The sequence below is a fragment of the Dermochelys coriacea genome, chromosome 2 (assembly GCF_009764565.3).
Source record: "Dermochelys coriacea isolate rDerCor1 chromosome 2, rDerCor1.pri.v4, whole genome shotgun sequence".
Classification (NCBI taxonomy): Eukaryota; Metazoa; Chordata; order Testudines; family Dermochelyidae; genus Dermochelys; species Dermochelys coriacea.
The window spans coordinates 195,547,051-195,572,711 of NC_050069.1; the positions used below are offsets into that span (position 1 = coordinate 195,547,051).

At 40.9% G+C, this 25,661-nt stretch overlaps 1 protein-coding gene across 1 annotated transcript in view; it reads left to right on the forward strand.

The window, feature by feature from the left end:
- Positions 1–25,661, forward strand: part of OSBPL10 (oxysterol binding protein like 10) — a 187,123-nt gene that overhangs the window by 1,171 nt on the left and 160,291 nt on the right. The gene's annotated exons all lie outside the window — the stretch shown is intronic.

The following is a 25,661-nucleotide window of genomic DNA, read 5'->3' on the forward strand; positions in this document are numbered from 1 at the left end:
GAATTATAACATTTCAAAAACTAGTCGGAGAACACGTCGATCTCTCTGGTCACTCGATTACAGACCTAAAAGTTGCAATTCTTCAACAAAAAAACTTCAAAAACAGACTCCAATGAGAGACTGCTGAATTGGAGTTAATTTGCAAACTGGATACAATTAATTTAGGCTTGAATAAAGATTGGGAGTGGATGTGTCATTACACAAAGTAATACTATTTCCCCATGCTTATTTTTTCCCCCTACTGTTCCTCACATGTTCTTGTCAACTGTTGGAAATGGCCCACCTTGATTATCACTACAAAAGGTTTTTTTCTCTCCTGCTGGTAATAGCTCACCTTACCTGATCTCTCTTGTTACAGTATGTATGGTAACACCCATTGTTTCATGTTCTCTGTGTATATAAACTCTCCCCACTGTATTTTCCACTGCATGCATCTGATGAAGTGAGCTGTAGCTCACGAAAGCTTATGCTCACATAAATTTGTTAGTCTGTAAGGTGCCACAAGTACTGCTTTTCTTTCTGTGCATAGTGTGCTTGACATGTTTCTAGTTCATCCTCCCTCCCCCCAACCTTGTTCTGTGGGAAATAGATCTAAGCTATATACTGTAATGTATTACTTTTGACTTCCTTGTTCTGCAAAACTTTTTAAAACATAACTATGGAATAAAATGTCCTGCCTCAGTTAAGAAACTAGCACTAAGAAGTACATAGACATGCATCTGAAGAAGTGGGTATTCACCCACGAAAGCTTATGCTCCAATATGTCTGTTAGTCTGTAAGGTGCCACAGAACTCTTTGCTGCTTTTACAGATCCAGAATACGACTATCCCTCTGATGATAGAAAAATAGTATTTTCTGTGGTGATCATTTTACTGGAGGGGAGAATGAGACAATTCATAAGAAAAAATAAAGTTTTAATTTCATTATGTCCTGATTTGACAAGTCTAATTTATTTTCGTCATGGACACAGAGACCAAGGTCCTAATCCTGCAATTCCTTGGGTATGAACAGACTGCTACGCAGGCAAGGAACCTCACTGATTGCAATGGGAATCTGCTTGGACCCAACACAGTATGGTATCAGGGCCTAAATTGTTATTACAACTGGGATTGTGGTGTTAATAGTTCTGTACTGGGGTCTATTGTGATGGAATTGGGCAGAGAGGATTTATTATTATTCTTTCACTTCTGGTTAGCAAACTTCATCCCCTTTCCCTTTTATTTTAAATAACTAGATTTTTGTGCTTATGAAAGGTACTAGATTGGCAGTTTTCGAGAGTGAGGACTTCTACCTATAGAACAGGGTAAACTTCTACACGGGACCTTTTCTGTATCAGGCAAAAAATTTGTACAGTTGCTGACATCAGGGTGCCTAGCCAGTGATAACAGCTGTGGAAGAAATAGTGCTGTTAATGTTCAGCAGACCCTGGTGTTTTAACACTCTGTGTCATTGAGATATGCTGTAAACAGTGTTTAATGCTCCCATGGACACTAGCATTTTTATTAATGTGTCATCACCGCTGGAGCTCCCAAAGTTGCTGTCACTTATGGAGCTGAATTAGAAGTGGAAGTGGTGGAAAATTGCCTTTCCCCCCCCCCCCGCCCCTGTCAAACTGCTACTGTAGACCTAATTATAGCATCCTCATCCCCAGGCTGGAAGGTGTGCATTGGTTCCTTTTTTACTATTGATTTGTTTAGGAAGTAGTAACAGGTTTACAAATCCTTGCCATGTAAATATCAGAAACAAAGCAATAATCATTACAACAGTGAGCTTCTGTTTAGAGAGACAAATGGAAATATAGTAATCACATCTCTCTGTTTTACAGGATATTGCCACAGTACAGAGTGAGCATCATGTTGTTTTTTGTGATTTTATTAAATTGTGTGAAAATTTTGATTCGACATATTTAACAGACAGGAATGTCTATCAAATGTTAATATTTAAAAAGAAAAAAATTGGACAAGTTCCTTGAGTTTTTTGTGCGCGAGTATTGAATAAAAGGTAACCAAATGTCTAAGTATCTATTTGTCCTCTATTTTGCCAGGTACATAATTGGTGTGTTAATTTTTCCATAACAGCAACCTCCCAGATTATTATTATTATTATTATTATTATTATTATTTTTGGAACCATTTCTCTACAGTTAGACTGTTTTTTTCCTGTGAGACGCTATCATTAGCTGAACAGCTGAAGACAATTGAGCAATTAATTCCTTGTTTCCCTTTGTGTTATCATTTCCAGTAGGAAGCCCCAGGAGGATTACCAGTGGATCATTTGGTAATATATATATCCAACAATTTGTGATATTTGGTTATGGATTGCATCCCAATACTCTATGATTAGCCATGTCCCCCATATATGCATAACATCTCCTCTTTCACCGCAGTTTCTTCAACATTTATCACCATTCAATCTTTTTTTTTTTTTTTTTAAATCTGATTAGTGTGAGACTGAAACAATATCTTGCATAAATGTGCTTTTATTATGCTACAGACTGAGATTGCTGGTCTCTTTTCTGGATCAAACCTCATGTCTCGTGGGTAATTTGTCTATCCAGATACTTTTCCAGGCATGTCACTTATGGAGATTCTTTTGTTAGGAAAGTTGTCTGAAAAGATTGATCTAAATTAGTTATATTTTTTTTTTGTTTCCTGAATGACCAGATACCATCATTTCTATTAAAGTTAGCATTCTGTATAAAATATTTTTTCTAGAAACTTGAGAAACGTAATGGCTAAGTTGAAGTACTAATACCACAGGAGAGTGGGCCAGTTAAAGTTAGATTTTTGTCTCTAAATGAGTTAGAAACATTTAAAGGTCTCTGGTTTGTGGTTTGGGTTAAGATCTGGATTATTTGCAATGGGCGTCATTGGCAAAGGAAAAGAGCTTATCTTATCTCTAGTTCTATCCCAAGCCCATAGAGCAGCTTTTGGTAAAGGATATGTATAAATTTCTGGAGGGTATGACTTTGAAAATTAAACCATGGTTGCTTAGTGATATTTACATTGCCACAATGTTCTTGTTCAATAAAGACCCAATGTTTGCCTGTGTTAGTGTTCCCCCAATCCACTACTGCTTTCTGGCTTGGTTCCCTTGTCATAACTGCCAACAAATATGCTAGATATAGTGTGTTTGTGTTGGGGACACCAATCCTGGAACAACTGGATTGGTTTCATCAACTCATTTGGTAGGCCACTGTATCAGCCATCAGGTGGTAATAGCTCAGTTGCTACTGTCATATGTTGGATTTGGTCAGGACTCTTGGAGGTGAAAGGTCTGTCTTCTTACCTAGCTCTTGAATTACGCAGTCCCTATTTGGTGAAAATCTTCCTCTTTTCTTTTTTTTTAAAAAAAAAAACTTTTTGATTAAAGGCTGCTTTTGTATCTGACCCCTTTTTGCAAAAGTAATGAGTAATTTCTTAGATCTCAGTAGGGCAATGGGATGTATGTGGGTGGATCCTTGTCCAAATAAATGGGACTCTTCTTTGATCTAAGGGTCTGATGTCACAGATCTGATTGCAGAATAGAGACCTCTGATGGTAAATTTTTTGGGACACGGATTGCATCTTCATTGTGTTTGGACAATGCCTAGCACAATCAGATCCTAACTGGGTCTCTGGGCATTGTGGCAATTTAATAGTTAGATGGTAATTATCGGAGTCAATTTCCAAATGTACAAGACCTCCATTAACAAGAAAAACAAACATACTTTTAATTTATAATGCTTACCTTCTCTGAAAACATCAGGAGAAACAATATAATTTAAAATATGCTTGTTTAAATAATTCTGTTTTTAATAAATTAAATGACATTGTAAGTTGTAGCAGTCATGTTTCTTTTTTCATGCTGTGTTAGTACACTTTTTCAGTCACTATACTGTGTTTATATTTTTGCTCAAGAAGTTTATAATATCAGTAGAGCTGTTCTGCTGAATTATAGTTGGGTTATTCAATCAGGGATCACAAACTATTCGGGGGTGGAGGATTTTCTAGAAATCAAAGTTTAAAATAAATACAATACCAACAAAAAGCAAAGGAACCAGTAGAAGTTGGCATTTAAACATAAGGGATGAGAGAACGGAAGCAGGAGCTAGGAAGGCAAGAGCATTGAGCTTGATGTCAGAAGCAGCTTCAGTGAAGGGGTTTGAAGATGAAATGGATGTGGCTGAGCAGAAGGCAAGATAAGTGACTTTAATGGGAGCATTTAGAATGGATCAGAAGGGGTAAGTCTGGGATTCCATAAAGAAGGAGGTTGCAATAGTTGAGAAGAAAATTAAGGTCTGTATGTGAGTTTTGACAGTGGACCAGGCAGACTTTATGTAGATATAGAGGAAAAACAGGATGTATCAACTGCATAAATATGTTGGAGAAGGAGAGACTCTGATCTAGTAGAACAGGGAGGATTAATTCAGGACACTTATTTTTTTTTTTTTAAGGTTTTTTCTCTTTTCCAAATCAGCCATGCTGACAACATGTTAAGCTCCATGAACTATGGTATGGACGTATCTGCGGTGCTTGGGAGTAGTTGAAACCTCTGCTACTTGTCACCTCCCTCGGCACAGTGTAGCGGCAGAGCTGGTCAGAAAACTGGGAATGGATGGAAGGTGGAGGGAGTTGTCAGATTTTGCAAGCGTTTTTCCCCCCGCCCCCATCCTTTGTTGAAATCTTGTTTTGATGGAGACTTTCTGACTTGCTTTTCCATGATGTAGCAGAGTAGGGACTCTGACCTCTACTGAAGCCTCGAGGTGGCTGTTGTGCATCCCTTTCCTGGGGGTCTTTGTCTGGGGCTATCATGAGAAAGGTGTGCTTGAGCAGGTAGGGTGAACAGACAGTGTGAAAGTGTGAAAAATTGGGACAGGGTGGGGGGTAATAGGCAACTATATAAGAAAAAGCCCCAGATATCGGGGCTGTCCCTATAAAATTGGGACATCTGGTCACCTATGGGTAGGTCAGGTAGGAAATTGAATGAATCTGAGACAGTGGAGCGGGACATAAGTGCTATGGCCCAACTTCTCTTTTGAGTGGTACGTTTAAGGCCTATCTTCTCAGTATTAGAATCCAGAAGATAATCACCAGCAGATGTGAAGGGCCATATGATTAGAATTGTGTATGCATAGATGTGGGAGTAAAAATGTCTGCCCAAGAGAAACAAAGTCATCAGGAAATAAGTATTGTCGTGCTTCTAAATGTACAGAACAATTGGGAGTGGGGAAGAACCAGTATATGTTTTGGTTGTGGGAACGTATAACACTTTTATATAAAAGTGTTTATATAAAACAACCCTGATGTGGTTGACGCTCTACCTGTGGGTCACTTTTTGCATGAAGGCTCCCTGAAGCAGGGCGTATATATCCTGCATATCTGTACAGTGCTGTGTGCAATGTTGTTAATGAATAATAAAAGTAACTTACAGTATGTCTTGCAGGACAGCTATACAGAGGTAAGAGAGTCGGAGACACTATCCTCTGAATCCAGGTTAAACAGGCCATTCGTGTGGCCCAATCTCATAATAGCAAGAACAAATACAAAGATTATAATAGATTATAGGGACTATTGCTTGATCACAGCTGGAGTGGCCCTGGAGATTCTTGTATTAAGGGACTGCAGATGGAATAGAGGAGAGAGGGGAAGGTGAAAGGTGAAACCTACTGCTTACATTTTAGAACCTTGATTGTAATTCACACGCTTGTAACTGAGCAAATTAATGCTTTTGCCATACAAACATGTTGAAAAGGTGAGAGGACTAAAATGCTGCTGTAGTTTTTATTCACAAAATTGTCCCTGTAAATAAAGCTGCTTTTTCAAATGCCAGTTTGTTTGTATAAAGTATATCATGTTGAATGGCTGGAAATTATTAAAAGCAGCGTGTTCCTACTAACAGTGAACAGATTGATGGGAATTTTTACAAGGTGGACACCTGATAGCCAACATATGTTTTATGCTGCTGAAATTTTGTCACAAGCACAGCTTTAATTTCAAGTCAGATTTGGAATTTAAAATGCCAAGATTTAACCTGTAAAATATATATAATGAAGACGTACTACTGAACACTTAAAAAAAAAAAATTGCATCCCAAAGTAAATTGTCTTATTCCTTGAGCTACTTTCTTCACCTTTTGCTCTTGGAAATGTATCTGGGATTTTTCCCCAATAGCTACATCATTTGAGCTTAGAGTGTTCTTTAATATATAACTTTATTTTTAGAATCTTTACATCTATAATTCTATTTTTAGATTTAATGGTATACCTGCTTTTAAAAAATTGCATATCAGATAAATGATATTTCAGGAACACCGTCCCAAGAGAAAGTACACTTGTGCCTATAGATTCTTGACCGAAGCCTTTATTCTTCTGATAGCTTAATGACTGATGTATAGATGTTCTATTCTTTTGGGACCATCTTTGATGGGAGAGTGGTTCCTCAGCCACTCAAGGAAAAATTCTGCCACTTGGGATGATCAGAAACCTAGCTTAGACCAGTGAAATGGAAAATGTGTGTTTGATTGACCAGTACGTCTGCTCTGAAGCCTCCAGAGATACATAGAGGGAAACTGAAGTTGAACTATAGATCTATCTCACACAAACTCCTTTGAAATTGTTAATAGAATGGAGGATTTGCAAAAATAGATAACATTATACTTCAGGGAGAGCATCTACTACACAGTCAGCCATGTGGAGTCATCCTCAAGCATAGCATGTTGCTCAAGCAGTTGAGTGGAACCAGAGGAGGATTTAGCAAATTAAAGGGCCAGCATACAAATTCATCCATTTGTGTCTCATCCTTTAGTTGTGTTTACAACAAATGCGTAGTAGAGGACTTCTTTCAATCTCAGGTTGGAGTTGAGAAAAAGGACAATCTTGTGGTTAAAGCATTTGTTGGGGACTCAGGAGGTCTGGGTTCTGTTCCTGACTCTGGCCCAGGCATTCTGTGTCACTTTGGGCAAATAACTTCTTTGTACCTTAGTTCTCTGTTTGTCAAATGGGGATATCACTGTCTATACCTTTTGTGAAGATAATTCATTTATGTATACAAGATGCTCAGATAGTATAGTGATAGGAGCTATAGAAAAATTAAATTTAGGACAAACAGGACCCAAACATTTCCAGTCAGTCAATGAATCTGGGATTTGACAGTGAATGTCAGACCAGAGCAGCAGTTTTGTTCCTGAGGGAGAGAAGTAACAAACACAACATACAGCAGCCTTTCTTCCACTGTGATGGCATGCTGAGCTTTCAGACAGTAAAAAGTGGCAAATTCCCACAGTCACCGCTAAATCCCCTAGACTCTGATTAGCTCCCCTTGTTGTTTGAGCAACGATTCCTCTGGATAATACACCCCGTGTGTGTGTGTGTGTGAGATCAGAGGGAACACACACATGCACTATTAGTTCATTTTAAAAAATAATGTGAATACTTAGCATTAGTGTTAAGAAATAGGATAAATGACTGACTAAATTAAATAATAAAATCCATTGGCCCCACACTGGAGAGTATACATATTTAATGTATATATAATACTACTTAAAAAAAAGATTTTGCTATAAAATCACTGGGGCAACTGTGTTTTCTTCATTGGACGGTCGCATCTGGAGTTCAGTTTCTCCTGGGATAAATCACCTTAAAATTCTAGCCTGTCCTCTGATGATACATTTAGAGAAAGCTAATTAGCCATCTGTATATAAAAGCTGCTGAAATTGGTCACACGTTCTAGGTCTCAATAATAAATATAATTTAAAAAAAATCAAAATATTACAGTGAGTAATGAAAATGAAAGTATTGCATTTGTTAACCTCACAACTGTGGGTGGATGATATAAATGCATTCCCATAACTTCCTTTTAAAATGTTCTGATATTTATCTTAAGGTTTGTGGCATTTTATAGCTCTGCTAGTAAGAGATCTTAGTGTTTGTTGTGACAAAGTGCTAAGAACCAACAGCTGAACCAGCACTCTGGTCACTGTAAATCCAATTAGTTCCCCTGGAGATGGCCTGAGAGAGGGAAGGAATGACTAATTACTAGATCAGCTTGGGCTGGGGAGAGCTAAGGTGCTGATTAGCCGGTTAACTTCCAGAGTAGAAAAAGGAACATAGGAAGGAAGTACAGGGCAGGGAAGTGGGAAGAAAGCGAGCACCAGTGCAAAGGTAAAGGGAGATCTCTGAATGGAGAGATCTCTTCCCTCTTTTATGATTATACGACACTTGAAATAGACTTGCTGCACAGGACTGTAAGAGGATGGTGGTTGATAAAAACACAAAATGTACAATGGTAGTTACAAACCAGAGGTGTCAGAGCCATTTGTACGAGAAGATGAGAATGAAGGACTCTGCCCTGTTGCAAATAAGGACTTGTCCAGGATCTGCCTTATATGTGCTGAGAAACTGACAGGGGAGTTCGTGCAAAGGTTCTGCAGTCTGGGTGATGGAGGACATCATTGCAATGGCTAGTAGAAGGAGATGCAAGAAACCGTGCAGGCCTTCCAGCAATCCCACCACCTGGAGAGACAGTCCTTGTTTGCCTGGCAGGCTGAGCAACAGAAAAGCCTACAGGACTTTATTCGAGAGCAAGCTCTCATGCAACAACAGCTGCTTCAAGGTGTGGTGAGTCCTGCAGTGGAGAACGGCGGCCTGGCATAGGCAGTAGGCCTCTGTAAGATGGTCCCTACCGTGTGGATGACCCCTACACATTCTTTGTTATTTTTTAAAGTAGCTATCGGTGCAGGTTGGGACAAGGGAACCTGGGCCCTATGGCTAGTGCCCTATTTGACAGGGGAAGCTCAAGTGGCCTACATGGCTGTGAGTAAGCATGGTCCTATGTTATAGTTAAGGTGGCCATCCTAAACCAGGTGAACTTATCCACTGAAAAATACTAGCAAAAGTTTCAAGTCATTAAATGGATGGGGAGTTACAGCCCCATCATCTTGCCCAGAAACTGATGGACTGGGAGACCTGATGGTTGCGGCTGGACCCTCAGATGGTGGGCGAGATCACGGATGCACTAACTCTAGAAGAGTACCTGCAGAATATCCCCAAGAACCAGGGTATGGGTTAGGGGGCATCAGCCGGTCAGTCTAGATCCTGTGGTCAGACTCTCTCAGAAGAATTTGCTGAGGTGGACAACCCCAGGAAAGAGGATTGATAGTTCAGATCTGGGGAGGAGGGTCGGAGAAACCAATGTGGGAAAGATCATAGAAAAGAAGAGAGAAGAATTTAGGGGGACTTGGGCTGCAACATGGGGTATTGTCTGTCCTTGGTGTGGGCACCAAGGAGACATAAGAAAGAGATTTATATGGAATGTGGTTTTGCAGAGTCCTGCAGTTGGGCAGAGACTCTTGGGCATAGATGGAAAGAGAAGCTACCTACTCTTTTTGTAAAGATGGGGAGGAGGTGTCAAAGGTGTCTAGTAGACTGTGCCTCAGTCTATGCATTAGTCAAGAAGGCATAAGTGAAGCCCCACTGGATGCTCCCAGGAGCAAGATTGTGGCTTGGATGCATCCATGGGGATAAGAAACTCTTCCTTATGGCTGAGGTACCCTTCTAGGTTTGTAGGAAGCTTAGATGGAAATGGGTGGTGGCTGTGGACATGTTTTCCCATCCCTTCATACTTGGGTATCAACTGGAGCTCCTTCCCATTAGGGAAACAGATTGGGGTCCAGAGTCTATTGGGTGGGGCAGGAGTAAAACCCTTGGGAAAGGAAAAGGAAAAGCTAGACATAGATGAATTGGAAAACACTAGACAAAAAAACACAAGCCAGAGGGAAAGTAAAGACAATGGAGGCCTCTTACAGAAGGGAATGGGGAGGAAGAAAAAAACACAGAATTAGCCTTGTGGGATAAGGAGAAGTCGAACTTGACAGGGGTTGCGGGGTTATTGGAAGTCCTTCCATTGTTTGAGTGACAGGAGGGACCCCACAAGCTGTTTGGAGGCCTGGGGTAAGCTGAGCCCCTAGGTAACCAGGAGGGTGAGTGTTACCAATGGGCTCTGCTACAAAACAAAGGGGTCGAGAGTGGAGAGAGTGTCCCACCAGATTGCCCCTGGTATGAAGACCTGTGGGCTGAGACTGGATTATGGGAGTGACCCCACCCCTCAAAACTGAATTTCTGTGGTGGAGAATGGGTGGAGCCTATAAGGGGACCCTGGAGGACCAACTTGGGGGCAAAGAAGGACTCAAGGAGAACAGTACCTCTGGTAAAGGAGAAAGAGCCTGGGGAAGGAGAAACTTTTCCATTAGACAAGGGAGGTTGGTGTGTGACTGGTGTGTACTGAGAACCAGCAGCTGAACCTGCACTCTGGTCACTGTAAATCCAGTTAGTTCCCCTAGAGAGGGCCTGACTGAGGGAAGGAGTGGCTAGTTACTAAGTCAGCCTGGGCTGGGGAGAGCTAATGAGCTATTTAGCCCATTAACTGCAAGGGTAGAAAAGGAGCACAGGAAGGAAGTGGAAGGGGAGGAGAAGAAAAAGAAGGGGAGAGAGGTCAACAGGGCCAGCATAAAGGAAGATCTTTGTGTGGATAGATCTCTTCCCTCTCTCATTGTCTGACACTGTAAATAGAATTGCTGCATGGGACTGTGTAAGAGGGTGATTTGATAAAACACAAAGTATGCAGCAATGGTTACAAACTGGAGGTGTGAGAACTGGAGGGGTCATATGAGAAGACAGAAGTGCAGGGCTGTGTCCTGTTGCATTTGTATAGAATCCGTACCAGGAAGGCAAAACTTATTTTGCACTTCTGTGATAACTGGTTCATGTAAAAATGTTCACAATAAATGTAGCCTGACTGCTGTTACACCTCCTCTCTCAAAGGCAGCAGTAGTCGTTTTAGGGATGTGGATATTCATAAATTCTAAGCCCAGAAGGGACCAATGTGACCATCTGTCTGACTGCCTGTATAACATAGGCCTGGCCCTGAATTCATTCCTGTTTGGATTTTAGCATATGCTCTAGTTCAGTCTTGATTTAAAAATAATCCACCACACATTTTGGTAAATTGTTCCAATGGTTAATTAACGTCTCTGTAATAAAATCAAAGGTATGCCTTATTTCCCATCAGTTTGTCTATCTTCAACTTCCAGCCTGTGGATCTTGTACCCTTATCAGCTGGATTGAAGAGCCCTCAAGTATCCAATTTCTGTTCCCCCTGTATGTACTTATAAACTGTGATCAAATCACCCCTTAACCTTCTCTTTAAGCTAAACTGATCAAGCTCCTTGAGTCTTTCATGATAAAGGTGTTTTCCAATCCTTTAACGATTCTCATGGCCTTTTCTTTGAACCTTCTCCAGTTTATCAACACCCTTGAATTGTGTCTTGTTAGGGTGTCCACAGTATTCCCATAGCAGTCGTACCAGTGCCAAATACAGAGATAATATAATTCCTCTACTTCTGCTTGATATTTCTGTGTGTATGCATCCAAGGATTTTAATAGGTCTTTTGTTTCTTGTTAATATCTTTATCCACCATGTCCCTCAAGTCCTTTTCATAGTCATTCCTTCCCAGCAGGATTCAGGAAGGTCTGGCCTGGGGATGAATATCCCTTGCTATAGCCAGAAATGATTCAGAAGGGGGCTTGAAATTCATTAGATGCTTCACCCCAGAGGCTAATATGAAAAGTGGTACTCCCTCTCCAAGTAGAGTTCAGAGATCACACGTTCTTAGGAATCCCAATACCTTAATTTTGTCTGACAGCTGGAGGAGGATTGGTTTTTAATTTGCATGTTGCTTTTGGACAGTAAGGCACACTTTCTATCACACCATTTTCTGTCTGTTTTTGGTTAGTAGTCTAAGTCTTGTGACTATTAGATTTAAAAGATGTCAAACTCTGTGTGTCAGTTTCAGGTGCTAGTGTAAAGAGTAGGGAGGTTGTTTGGGTATGAGAGTAATTGGACAAGTGGATGTGAGAGTAGCGGGGAGAGGGAGCAAGCAAGCAGAGTGATGAGATCAGTTAGAAAAGAGAATTGTGGTATTCAGAAATCTTGGGGGAGGAGGAGGAGAAGGATAAAAGTGGAAGGGAAGAAAACTCAAGAAAAGATGCAGTGTGATCAGTTACAGGAAGAGACAGAGAGAAAGTGGAGTGAAGCCCTGGTAAGAAAGAAGCAGGGTAACAGCAGCAAGAAAGAAGTTGGAAGCTACATTTTATCAACTGTCTATTTAATGTTACCATTAAACGTGGTGTACAAGAAACAGTACACAACTGTTGTTCCTTTAAATTGCAGGAAGTCTGGGGGCATAGTTTATTTTTCATCCTGTTGAGTGAGGTTAGCACTTACGCTAGTAAATAATTGATCAATTTTATGAGTTCTTGTATGTATTACCTCAGTACTTTACTTTCCACGCAAATGGCTGTTTACTGGGAATCCAGTATTTGTGCTACTTGACTACAACAGATCATTTGTGACTTGTAACATTTTGATATTGAGCTTTGATAGAAAAAAATGGAGGACCTGAATTTTCACGCATGTTAGATTGGTGATGTTTAGAAAAATTATTTAAGAATAGATGGATTCAGGCAATTAAAGCAGCAATTGTTTACCTTACAAATCTCTTGGAAGTGGTTGTAATTTACAAATCAAACCACCCATGATTAGGGCCCTACCAAATTCATGGTCCATTATGGTCAATTTCACAGTCATAGGATTTGAAAATTGGTAAATTTCACGTTTTCAGAGGTTTAAATGTGAAATTTCATGGTGTTGTAACCATGGGGGTCCTGACCCAATGGGGGGGGAGGGTCGCAAACCTGTTGTAGAGGGGTCATGGGATAGTGCAGAAGTGAGGGTGGCAGCCTGAAGGCAGCAACTGCAGAGCTTCCTGCAGCCGCAGGAGGCTCCCTGAAATGGAGGTGGATCTGATCTCTCCCTCCGCCCCAGAGCAGCTGTGCAGGGGATGGACAATTCTGTCCCTTCCCAACCCAGCCAAAGTTAGGAGCCCCCTTTGCTGGGGTGCTCCTAGGAACTAGGGGACATGGGATTTCACAGGGAAAGGCTTATTTCACGGTCCATGATGCCTTTTTCATGGCTATGAAATTGGTAAGGCCCTAACCATGATCCTTAAGGTGACAGTTGTAGTAGGCTGTAAATGGAGGCTTCTCTAATTTGTTGTGCTGTTTGTTGGGCTCTTAATTTGTTTGTTAAAAAGTCAGTGTTTGAAGGATGGAATATTTTATCAGGAAGACAGTATTAGGTGCTTATCAACAACTAAGATGAAGATAATAAATTTGACACGTGGTCCTTGTCATCACAGCATTGTCTCTTCAGCCAGGAAGACAGGATTGGGAAACCTCAAGAATAAAGTCAACAGCCTTTGTTTGACCGGAAAGGGTCACTACAGAGAATTGGAAAGCTCACTCTGCTTTCAGGTGGTAGCATAGGAAAGGAGAAGGTCCTGTTTCTGCAAAGCTTCAATTGAGCTGGTGAGGGGAGAAAAAGAGGAGTCAGTGTGTGCTTTTTTTTTTTTTTGCTTCTTTAAAGTGTATAAAGACACTCTGAAAAGCTTTGTTCAAATATATTTCTGCTTGTCTCTTAAACTGAAAATTCAGATTCTGTCTAGCCTTGAAAACTCAATAATTGGAGAATCAGTTAAATAATGCCCTCCCAAGATTCAAGAGAGAGAATGATGAACAGTTGAGAGGGAAAATCAGACTATTACCATTTTGTTGATATTGTTAATTCTTTAACTTCAGTGACGAACACTTTGGTGTGAGGAAGTCTTTGTTAAATATTCAAACTCCCACTTCATTTAAGGTTCAGAGCTAACAATATTACATATTCATCAGCTCCTCCAAAATCAAGTAAGTCTTGAATTGGCATTCCTGATATTTCTAAAGTTTGAAAAATGCAAATAAAGGAAAAAATGTGGTGGTTAGTTCCTTGGGGCAGGGACAATCTTTACATTCTCTGTTTGTTCAGTGCCTAGCACAATGGGGTACTAATCCATGACGATAGCCCCTGGGCGCTACAGTAATACAAATAATAAACAGTTATTATAAAATCCTGAACACAAGATCTCTTGGGCTACCTTTATAACATTATAAATAAGCACCCTTCCCAAAAAAGTACAAGCTCAGTTTAAAGAGAATTCTTTGCAGTTTACTGTTAAGTTTGATTTAATTTAACACAATTCTTGACACCCTCTGTCTCAGACTGGACTCTTCTCCCTCCCTTCTCCCCCCAAGAAGTAACTAGAATTAAAATTAGCTGTTAAATTCAGTACCTATAGTAGAATAACATTTTTAAATGAAGTTCAAGATTAGATAGAAATATTTGATGTTCAAGTGGCATAAATCTTGACAAGCAGTGTGGATAGTAATCACTATCTGACTTTAAATAAAATGGAATACAACAACTGTTATAAACAGCAATATTAATAGTACAAAAAGTCACTGTCTCTTTTTCTAAAGGTCTGCTGTGCATTAGAATGTTTCTGGGGCCCCATGTCTGTCTTAGAACACATCACTACAGTTTCTTGCTAGGATAGTTATTGCAAATGACTTTCAGATAATTCACAGAGGGTGTAAATACAGTGAAGCATCTGGCACCTTCTAAACCAAGAGCATTGCCTTCTGGAAACAAATGTCTGTACTGCTGCTCCTATCTGGGAGTTACCTGGTGGAAGCACCATGTATTTCTTATGCTGTTATAGCAGATAGTTACCATACCTTGTTATTGCAGGAATTTTATCTATTCCCTAATTATTTTTCTCACATTTAGGCCCGATCTACACTAGCAAATTAGGCTGGCATAACTAAGTCACTCGGGTGTGAAAAATCCATATGTCTGAGCAATGCAGTTAAACAGACTTAAATCTTGGTGTAAACCAATGGTTCTCAAACTTTTGTACTGGTAACCTCTTTCACATAGAAAGCCTCTGAGTGTGACCCCCCACTCCCAATAAATTAAAAACACTTTTTTATATATTTAACACCATTATAAATGCTGGAGGCAAAGCGGGGTTTGGAGTGGAGATTGACAGCTTGTGACCCTCCATGTAATAACCCAATTTGAGAACCTCTGGTATAGACAGTGCTAGCTACTGCCTCTCTGGAAGATAGATTACCTATGCCGATGGGAGAACCCTTCCAATTGGTGTAGATAGTGTCTTCACTATTTAGTTGGGGATTGGTCCTGCTTTGAGCAGGGGGTTGGACTAGATGACCTCTTGAGGTCTCTTCCAACCCTGATATTCTCTGATTCACTGAAGCATCACAGCTGCAGCATTTTGAGCGTAGACAAACCCTTATAGAAATGTACAAGTCTAGGGGTCATTCTCTTGCATGCACCAATTTTACATTAACTCCATTAATGTAAGTGACATTACTTGTGAGTTACACTGGTGTTTCTACTTTTGAATCACTTTTCAGTTGAAATGAAAAACTGTCTTGAAAATAGTAATTTTGCTGTAAGTGTTATTGGGACTTGGAACTTGCATCTTTAATTATTGTCGTGCCTTCAGTTAACCTATAAATGTTTTTGTAATCTATTGTGGCACAGTGATATCAGTATTTTAATTTTACCAAGTAAAATGATGTTGCAGTTTGACAGTTCTCTTTTTATATCACAAGATACCTGACGTTGATACATTTTTTCTTAGTATGTGAACAGATATTACACTTACTGTATATTCCTTCTGAGAATTGCTTAAGTACTTTACAAACTTAAATCAAACTGTACAACTTTCTTGTTAAGTAAGGAGATGTCTTGTGCCTGTTTTACAGGTGGGTAAACTGAGATCCAGAAGGGTTAAGGGATCACTTAATAAATCTGTTGTGGAACTGTGAATAAAACTCAGATATCTCATCTTCTACCCATGTCTAACCATGAGGTTGTTGTTCCCTCCAGCTTGATAATTTCTGGGTTTCATCTGTTTTATTTATATATATATATAAATTTATTTGCTTTTATACAGCAGTGAGTTGGTGAGTTCAGTAATTCTGGATCTCACTGAAAGTGAATAAAATATTTTGGCTTGCCTAGCCTGAGAAAGATGATAAACCAGGAGATTATCTCTCTAAGAAGTTACTGTACCATGTTGTCTTGTAGACTTTGACATTTTAGTTATGGGTTGGCAAGTAATATTGAGCACTTGCTGGCTTCTGGTGGTAATTTTTGCAGAGCATTGCCAAACCAAGGGTGAACTGTGAGGGTGTGGGGAGCAGGGGAGCTGTGGTATGACCTCTGGTTGTAGAACTCTGCTGACTTATGGTTGTCAGGTGTCCAGTTTTCAACTGGAAAATCTGGTCAAAAAAGAGAACCTGGCAGTGTCTGGTCAGATGTACTGACTGGACACTAAAAGTCTGGTTACCATGGGGATGGGGTGGAAGCGGTAGCCTGTTGCCTGGCCCTGAAGTGGCAGCTCTCGTGGCAGTACACATGCACTGTCTTGGGCTGCAGGTGGCCCTTTGCGGACCATGGTTTGCAGGGCTGCAGCAGAGGACAGTGTGACGGTCCATGGTGAGTGGGGTACAGGGCTCCCAGTGGGCATGGAACATTTCCCAGGGGGCTGCTGGGCAGGCAGTGCAGAGGGAGGCATGGGGCTGCTGGGCAGCAGAGCCACATCCTAGATCTCCAGCGGAGTTTGCCTGGCTGCTCTTGTGTGGCCTCAGCATTCTTGTGACCTGCACTCTCAGGCAGCCTGCTGGAGCAGGGGTTTGCAAGTCTCTTGGGGCTGCTCATGCTGGAGTTGAGGGGGAAGAGCAGCGAGTGACTGAGGGCTGGGGGCGGAGGAGTGAGCGGGGCCTCAAAGAAGAGGTCGAACGGGGTGCAGTCTGGGGGAAAGAGGGTAGCCAGGGGGATCCAGTTTTCAGACATTAGAAAGTTGGCCACCCTATGCTGTCTCGAGGTAGCTAATTGAAAGTATACACTATTGTGCATTGACAGCAAGTGGGAATACTTTTTTTTTGACTTTGTATGGGACTGTTGTAACACAAGTAATAAATAACTATAATCCTCACACACAATAAGTTTTTGTTCTTGACAGTTTGTCTTAAGAATAAATAGGCTGCAAATCTTAAATGGACACTGTCAATTTGAAATCTAGTAAATTAAATAACATTAGAAATAGTTGTAGGTATTGTATCTATTCTCAAATCTTCTCTACCTATCTTTGGTGGTTTTACAACAGTAAAATGGACTGTATGCTGTCAAACACACACTATTTCTCATACTTTTTGTCAAATACACAAATTATAGTGAGAAATACTTTTTTTTTCTGATTTCTCATTCGGTTATAATAATCTTTTAAATATACCAAGTAACAATGTATTAGGTAATTTTTTTTTGAATAAGTTCTCCTGCCTGAATTTATTTTAAGCTGACTGTCTTTGTGCATCACAAAATTGTTTTCTGCTTTTAATGCCTGTATGTCTTCTCTTTGCTCAATCAAATTCCTTTTGGATACCCTAAAACTGTTTTTTGTAAGTTCACTCTTTAGCCTACATGTTACAAACTGAGGCTTCTTTGGAGCAAAATCTGTTTGTATTCCAAAGCTGATATGATACAGAGGAAGAAGTCTGATGTAGTTCCTTTGTGTGTTAAGACTCCTACTGAGCATATTACAGACTTGCAGCAAGTCATTGTATATCTTATAAATTATTTATAGAGATGATAAAAGTCACAAGACCTAAAAAATATAGGGATGATAAACAGATTGAAATAGATAGTATCATAGTATCTTCACATATGTCTGTGCACCTGAAAGGAATAAATATTTTTACAAGAAAACAGACAAATCAGGTTTTAGAGAGAGAATTCTTGCCATACGAGATTCATTAAAAGTATTTTCTTCAGCTTTCAAGTATACCCTCTTTTGTGTTTAGAATACAGGCAGCAAACTGACTCTGGCTACTTCATCCTCAGTACAGTGACTGGTGTGACATCAACTTCATTAGCATTTTTAGAGTATCTTCAATTGCCCATACTTTTTGGAAACGTAATGGAGGACATAACCTCTTGCACTGTGAAATAAAAAATCGGACTTATTAATTTGGCAGTAAGCTTCTATTGTAATAGCAACAATACAATCGTACCTCTGTGTTCCTTAGCAATAATCAAATTCCATTGTTATGATAAACTTCTCTCCTTTTGGTCTTGTAGTTTACCCATTTAGGAATCAGATTATTGCCTCACGTAATAGGACAAGTACACTTTTGCTAAATTGTACATCAAAATTATGAACAGTTACTACACAGCTCAAATAAATGAAATCCACTTGGAGTATCTCTTAGTGCTTCCATGTATCTATTTATACATTTTCAGGTTGAAAGTGAGATTGAGTACATTGTTCTTTTATGGCCCTGTTCTCTAAGATTAAAAAAAGAAGTTTAACTGCTGGATTAATACAACGTGGATAAGTCCTGTCCAGTCCAGTCCAGGTCTATACCAGGGGGTTGGGGCATGGGAGTGGGTCAGGGGCGCTTACCTCAACCAGCTCCCAGAAGCAGCAGCATGTCCCCCCTCCGGCTCCTGTGTGGAGGTACAGCCAGGCGGCTCTGTGCGCTGCCCCGTCTGCAGGCACCACCACTGCAGCTCCCATTGGCTGTGGTTCCTGGCCAATGGGAGGTGCAGGGGCAGAACTCGAGGCAGGGGCAGCATGCGGTGCCCCTTGAGTGTTCCTATGTGTAGGAGCAGGAGAGGGGACACGCTGCTGCTTGTTGGAGCCACGTAAGCCCCCGACCCCACTCTCTGCTCCCTAGCGGAAGCTCAAGGGCTGGATTAAAATGTCTGGAGGGCTGGATGCGGCCCCCGAGCCGTTGTTTGACCACTCCTGTTTTAAGATAACCATCCAAATATTGGATATCTGTTGTTAGAAGATATAAATCACCAATTGCATAAAGGTTTAACTTACCGGTATGTCTTGGTATTTTATACATAATGTATCTGAAATTTGTTAATGTATTGTTTCAATTTAGATGGAAATGTAAGCTCTTTGTCTTGTAGCAAGCATATGTCTGTTCAGTAAACACAAAACCTAGTTAATACAGTAAAACCATTTAATAGAGTATTAGTAGCCACTATTATATTTGATTTCAACAACTGACAGGCAAATTGTTAATTGCTCCATTTTGGTTGCCTTTGTTACTCATTTCCCTCCTTCAGAAGAGCTGGCAATTTCTCAAGGAGATACTGTTAAAGGCACATCAGCAAACTATTCCAGTGCAAAGGAAAGAGGTAGAATAGTAAGAGGCCAGTATGGCTCCATCAAGAATTCTTTAATGATGTGAAAATCAAAAAGGAATCTCACAAAAAATGGAAGCATAGATGGACTTCTAAGGAGGAGTTCTGAAGAATAGCTCAAACGTATAGGGACAAAAACAGAAAGGCTAAGGCACTTTATAAATTTACACCTAGAAGGTGACAAAAAAGTGAATAAGAGGTTCTTCAAATACGTTAGGACCAAGAGAAAGATGATGGAAAATGTAGTCCTCTGCTTAGTGAGCTAGTAACAGAAGACGTCAAGGAGGCTGAAGTGTTTAATGCCAATTTAGCTTCAGGGCATGTCTAAACTTACCAGTAGATTGGCATTGTTGCAATTGATATAGTAAGGGTCGATTTAGCGGGTCTGGTGAAGACGTGCTAAATTGATGGGAGAGCACTTGATTTACCGTGGTAGTGTAGACCAGCCCTTAGTCTTCCCTAAAATGCTTAATGGTGATCAAATACTCTACACAATTAATATTAACAAGGGGGAAGAAATGCAAGCCAAAATAGGGAAAGAACAGGTTAAAGAATATTTAGATAAGTTAGGTATATTAAGTCAGAAGATCTTGATGATAGTCATTCTATAAGGACCTAGCTGAAGCAATTTCAGAATCATTAGTGATTATCTTTGAGAACTCACACAGGATGGGCGAGGTTCCAGAGGATGGGACAATGACAAACATGGTACCTATCTTTAAAAAGGGGAACAGCGAGGTCTTGGGGAATTATGCACCAGTCAACCTAACTTCAATACCTGGAAAGATACTAGAACAAATTGTTAAACAATCAATTTGTATGTACTAGTGGATAATAGCGTTATAAGGAATAGCCAGAAGAGACTTGTCAAGAACAAATTATACCAAGCCAGCCTAACTTCCTACTTTGACTGGGTTACTAGCCTAGTGGATGGGGGGAAGCAGTAGATGTGATGTATCTTGATTTCAGTAAGGCTTTAGACACAGTCCCACATGACGGTCTCATAAACAAATTATGGAAATATGGTCTAAATCAGCAGTTCTCAACCTTTCCAGGCTACTGTATCTCTTTCAGGAGTCTGTTTTGTCTTAAAAACTACTTGCTTACAAAATCAGACATAAAAATACAAAAATGTCACAGCACACTATTACTGAAAAATTGCTTGCTTTTTATTTTTATCATATAATTATAAAATAAATTGATTGGAATATCAACACTGTACTTCCATTTCAGTGTATAGTACATAAAGCAGTATAAACTAATCATTGTATGAAATTTTAGTTTGTACTGACTTTGCTAGTGCTTTTTATGTAGCCTGTTGTAAAACTAGGCAAATATCTAGATGTGTTGATGTACCCCTGGAAGACCTCTGCATACCCCTGGTTGAGAACCACTGGTCTAGATGAAATTACTATAAGATTGGTGCACAGCTGGTCGAAAGACTGTAGTCCAAGAGTAGTTATCAATGGTTTGCTGTCACACTGGGAGGGCATATCTAGTGAACTCCTGTAAAGAACCATGGTTCCATCTAAGGGGTTGTGGCTCCTGCCAGATTCAGGGGCCTGTGGTTAATGTCCAAAGTCCTGAGCTCTGGCGCCCCCTGTGGGGCTAAAACTGGGATTGGAGCTGCGAGGAGCCCTGAATCTCAGTGCTTCCTGTGGGGCTGAAGCCCTGAGCCTGGATGCCCCCGGTGGGGCTGAAACCAGAAGTGGAGCCACAGCACTGAAGCCCCAGCAGGTCTTAAGCCTGGAGCCCCAGTGGTCCTGCAGGGCTGAAGTCCCCTCCCCCCGCCATCATAAATCCCCCTGCCCCATGGCTGAAGCTCTGAACCCTGCAGGACTAAAGCCCCAAGACCCCCAGCACACCACTGGCTGAGGTGAGTTGCCCTGAGGTCCCCAGGCTGGGCTCTGGAGTTTTTATAGTATGTTGGGGGATAGGGGGCTCAGAAAGGAAAAGGTTGAGAACCCCTGCTGTAGAGGTCAGTACTGCGTTTTGTACTAGTCAATTTTTTATTAATGACTTGGAAAATGGAGTGGCAAGTATGCTTATAAAATTTGCTGATGACATGAAAATGGGAGGAGTTTCAGGTACTTTGGAGGACAGGATTAGAATTCAAAATGACCTTAACAAATTGGAGAATTGGTCTGAAATCAACGAGCTAAAATTCAGTAAAGACAAGTGCAAGGTACTTCACTTAGAAAGGAAAAATCAAATGCACAATTACAAAATGGAGAAGAACTGGGTAAGTGGTAGTACTGATGAAGAGGATCTGAGGGTTAAAATGGATCACAAATTTGAATCAGTCAATAATGTGATTGTTGTAAAAAAAAAAAAAAAAAAGACTAATATCATTTTGGGGTGTTCTATGTAAGAGATGGGAGGTAATTGTCCTGCTGTACTCGTCACTGGTGAGGCCCAGTACTGGACACTTTAGGGAGATGTGGACAAATTGGAGAGAGTCCAGAGGAGATCAACAAAAATGGTAGAAGGTTGAGAAAACCTGACCTATGAGGAAAGATTAAAAAAACTGAGCATGTTGAATTATGAGAAAAGAAAACTAAGGGAGGAACCTGATAAGTCTTCAAATATGTTTATAAAGAAGACTGCTCATTTGTTATCCATGTCCACCAAAAGTAGGACAGGAAGTAATGGGCTTAATCTACAGCAGAGAGACTTAAGTTAGATATGAGGAGAAACTTTCTAATTATAAGGACAGCTCAGCTCTGGAAGAGGCTTCTAATGGATATTGTGGAATCCCCCGTCACTGGAGGCTTTTAAGAACTGGTTAGACAAACACCAGTCGGGGTGGTCTAGGTTTACTGGTCCTGCCTGAATTCATGGGGCTGGACTAGATGACTTCTCAAGGTCCCTTCCAGCCCTCATTTCTATGATTCTAGAATCATCCTTTTTCTTTCTTTCTTTTTCCCTCTTCAAGGTCATCTGGAAGAAGGATTAGTACTGTTGCATAGCTATGGCAATTTAACAGCATATAGTTTTCTAGCATTAAAAACATCTAGGCACATATGAATTAATAACTATTTAAAACTAAATTTGAGTATTCAGTAACTAAAAAGAAATAAATCTTATGTCATGAAGGATACTTGACTGTAATGTTCAAGTATACTTTAAAACCGTGGACAAAAATGTCTTTAGCTATAACTGTGTTGGATTTTAGGTAGACCAGATGAATATTGGGTGACATTAATTACAACTGACAAACTGTGAAAGCATAAAATCTGAACTGATGAACCCAAAGTACCAGGTTGTGAACCCCGTTCTCACTCTGGGGAGCAACTACTTGTGAGTAGCCTCATGGTGATCCATGGATCTACTCATGTGAGTAAGGGGATCATAATCTGATCCAAAGTGAGTACTGAAGAGTAAACCATAACTACTTGATACACAGAATACAAAATAAAAGAACAGATTCCATAAGAGTATGAGTAGTGTTACCATGAAGAAGAAACCAAGCTGTGCAGTGGGGTGGTTCCATGGAGGAACATAAGGTATGGCTTAAAGTTACTATATTCTTTTCTTTTAAAATGGTTTTCAGTTACCATAGTATGTAGCTCAGCAATAAACCGTGGTCTGGTTAGCCATTTTCAAACAATCTCTTTGATCTGTGTTTTTTATTACTGTTATTGTTAATACTATGAGCATAATTCCATGACTGTTTAATGGGAATTTGGAACTCTCAACTCCTTGCAGGATTGAGCACAATATCTTGTAAATAGTTATTTAACATGCCTCAAGAATAAAATGTGCCCCTTATCTTGGTCTGTTGCATTAATTTAGATGGAATACAGGACACACGGAGTCAAATGTGTTAACATGACTCTAAAACTGTCCACCTTTAAAGAGTTTTAAACAAGGTTTGGTATACAGACACCAGCTTAGTACCATGGCGCAAACACCATTTAAATCCTTTTAACCTTTTTTTAAAGATACAGAAAAGAAAGAAAAACAGGTAAAGTATTTGAAATGTAAGATATTAATGTTTTCATTTTAATAACATCCCTTGTTCCTTTTCCCTTTGGTTGAAGAGTCTTTTTAAAGGAAAAAAACAAAAACCACCACCTCCCCTTGTTAGACAGTCCCATAGATGGTATCAAAGATAACTGTCCTTTTTGGGGGAAAAGAGGAAGTTAGTTGAGATGGCTAGAGCTGTCATTGCTGTTGTTAAAATCCAATTTCATTTTCTAAAGGCAAAACGAGAGACAGAGAAGTGGAAAGAAAAGAACAGTAAAGCTACAAAATGCAACTTCTGTCTTTGGTGTTGACTTTCGCTTGCAACCCGCTGCTGGAAAAACACAGGCCCAGTGTTACCTGGGGTTTTCAGAACCCAAAGCAGTGGGTAACTTAACTGTTTGCAAATTCTTTTGTCTAATCTTTTATAGCACATAACCTAGTGACTCCTAATGGGTCACCAATTCTCCTAGTTTTAGCAAAACTACTCATTATCTCTTACCTAATCATAATCCTAAAATCTACATATCAAAGGTGTTACAGGTACTAAAAGGTTAAAATAAGTTAGAGGACTTACCGGTACGCGGGAGTCCTGAGCAGGGAGTGTGGCCTCAACTGGAAGAGGCAGGGCCTTAAATCCCCGGGCCCTTTAAATCACCCCCGAGCTACCAGCTGCAGAGGTGGCTGGGAGCCCCGGGGCTCGGTGGCGATTTAAAGGGCCAGGGCTCCAGCTGCTGCTACCGCAGCAGAGAAGGGAAGCTACCCCAGGGCTTCAGCAGCAGGGCTCGGGCAGGGATTTAAAGGGCCCCGGGGCAGTAGCGGGGGCTGGAGCTCCAGGGCCCTTTAAATCCCTGCCGGAGCCCCGCCACTGCTGCTAACCCAGGGCTCGGGCGGCAGGGCTCAGGTGGGGATTTAAAGGGCTGGGGCGATAGCGGTGTCTGGAGCTCCAGAGCCCTTTAAGTCCCCGCCAGTGCCCCGCCACTGCTACCCCGTGGCTTGGGCAGCAGGGCTCGGGCTGGGATTTAAAGGGCCCCAGGGGGGGTAGCAGTGGCAGGAGCTCCGGGGTCCTTTAAATCCCCGCCGCCGCTACCCTGGGGCTCGGACAGCAGGGCTCAGGCCAGGATTTAAAGGGCCCCGGGGGGGGGGTAGCGGCGGCTGGAGCTCCGGGGCCCTTTAAATCCCCACCGCAACCCTGCCGCTGCTACCCCAGGGCTTTAAATTGCTCTCTCGGAAAGCCGGTCCTGGTACGGTGCACCGGCTCTTACCAGTACGCCGTACCGGGGTATACCAGCTTACTTTCACCTCTGCAGGTGCTTAAAACCAAGTTTCTATGTCCAAACATTCCTTCTATTTTCAGGTTTAAAAATTTTATTAAGATGTTAAAATAAAAAGGAAATGGTACAGAGTTTAAGCATAGAAGTTTCTGCTTATCAGGGAATAACGTACAGATTAGCCAGGGGTGTGAAGTTCGGTTTAGAATTGGATGGAGTAAGGAATACATAATCTGCAATATCCCCAATTGGGGGTAAAAGATTAATGAGTCCATGTCCAAACATTCCTTCTATTTTCACAATACATTCATTTCTTATCCCATCCTGATAGCAGACCTGCAAACATGCAGTTGTATGGCCTCTCCAGGTCCTAAAACTATTTCTAGCTATGTGATGTTTCGGTGTTAGCTGGCAATGGCAGAACACATAGGGTGACTGCAGTGCTGTCATGTTCTGGGGTAATACGTGGCAATGTCAGATTCGGGGGCTACATCAGTCACTTTGAGACCTGACAAACCTGTATGAACATTGGGCTGTTCATGGCATTGCTTTTAGATGTGTCTCTGGTCATAGGTTCACAGCAGTTATTGCAAACTATACGCTCTTGGCTGGCTAAGCCAGATTCTTCTTTTTTTTTTTTCTGCCTCATAGGAAAGAGAGGGAATAAGGTGGGGAAGGAAAAGAACACACACGGGGGGATGAGAGAGAGTCTCGCATCCCATGTGGTGTTTGGGATTTAGCCAAAACTGGTGGATGTGGTGGTGTCATCTGGCTCCCTTCTCTGGCCAGGACATCTTTCAGGAGTAGGATGAAGAAGGTCCAGGGTCCCAGAAGATGGCGGGGGTGGGAACCAGGATGGTGAAGCTCACTCCTTTTCCTTCTCTCTTCTTTCAGTTAGCCAGCATCATGGTAGCAAACTTTCCCTCCAAAAGTTTCTCTTTGAGGACCCCAAAAGGGAAGCGAGGGGAGGAATAGCCCGTCCTCTCATTATTTTGTCCATCAATTAGGCCTATTTCTGATGCATCAATTTTTGGTTCACTGATTTCCAGTTCCATGTTTTTCTTGCTTTACTAAGCATGACCTTAACCCAGTACAACAGGCTTTTTTTTGTTTGCACTAATTCAGTCTCTTCCTCACTTTTGCACCTTTTCCCATCAACATTTGTTGTTTTAGGTTATTGTGACATCTTACAAATGTATACTTATGTTTTACATTTGAGCTTACAGTTAGAGTAAATTTGAGATCCTGTTGTAATGATTGGGCC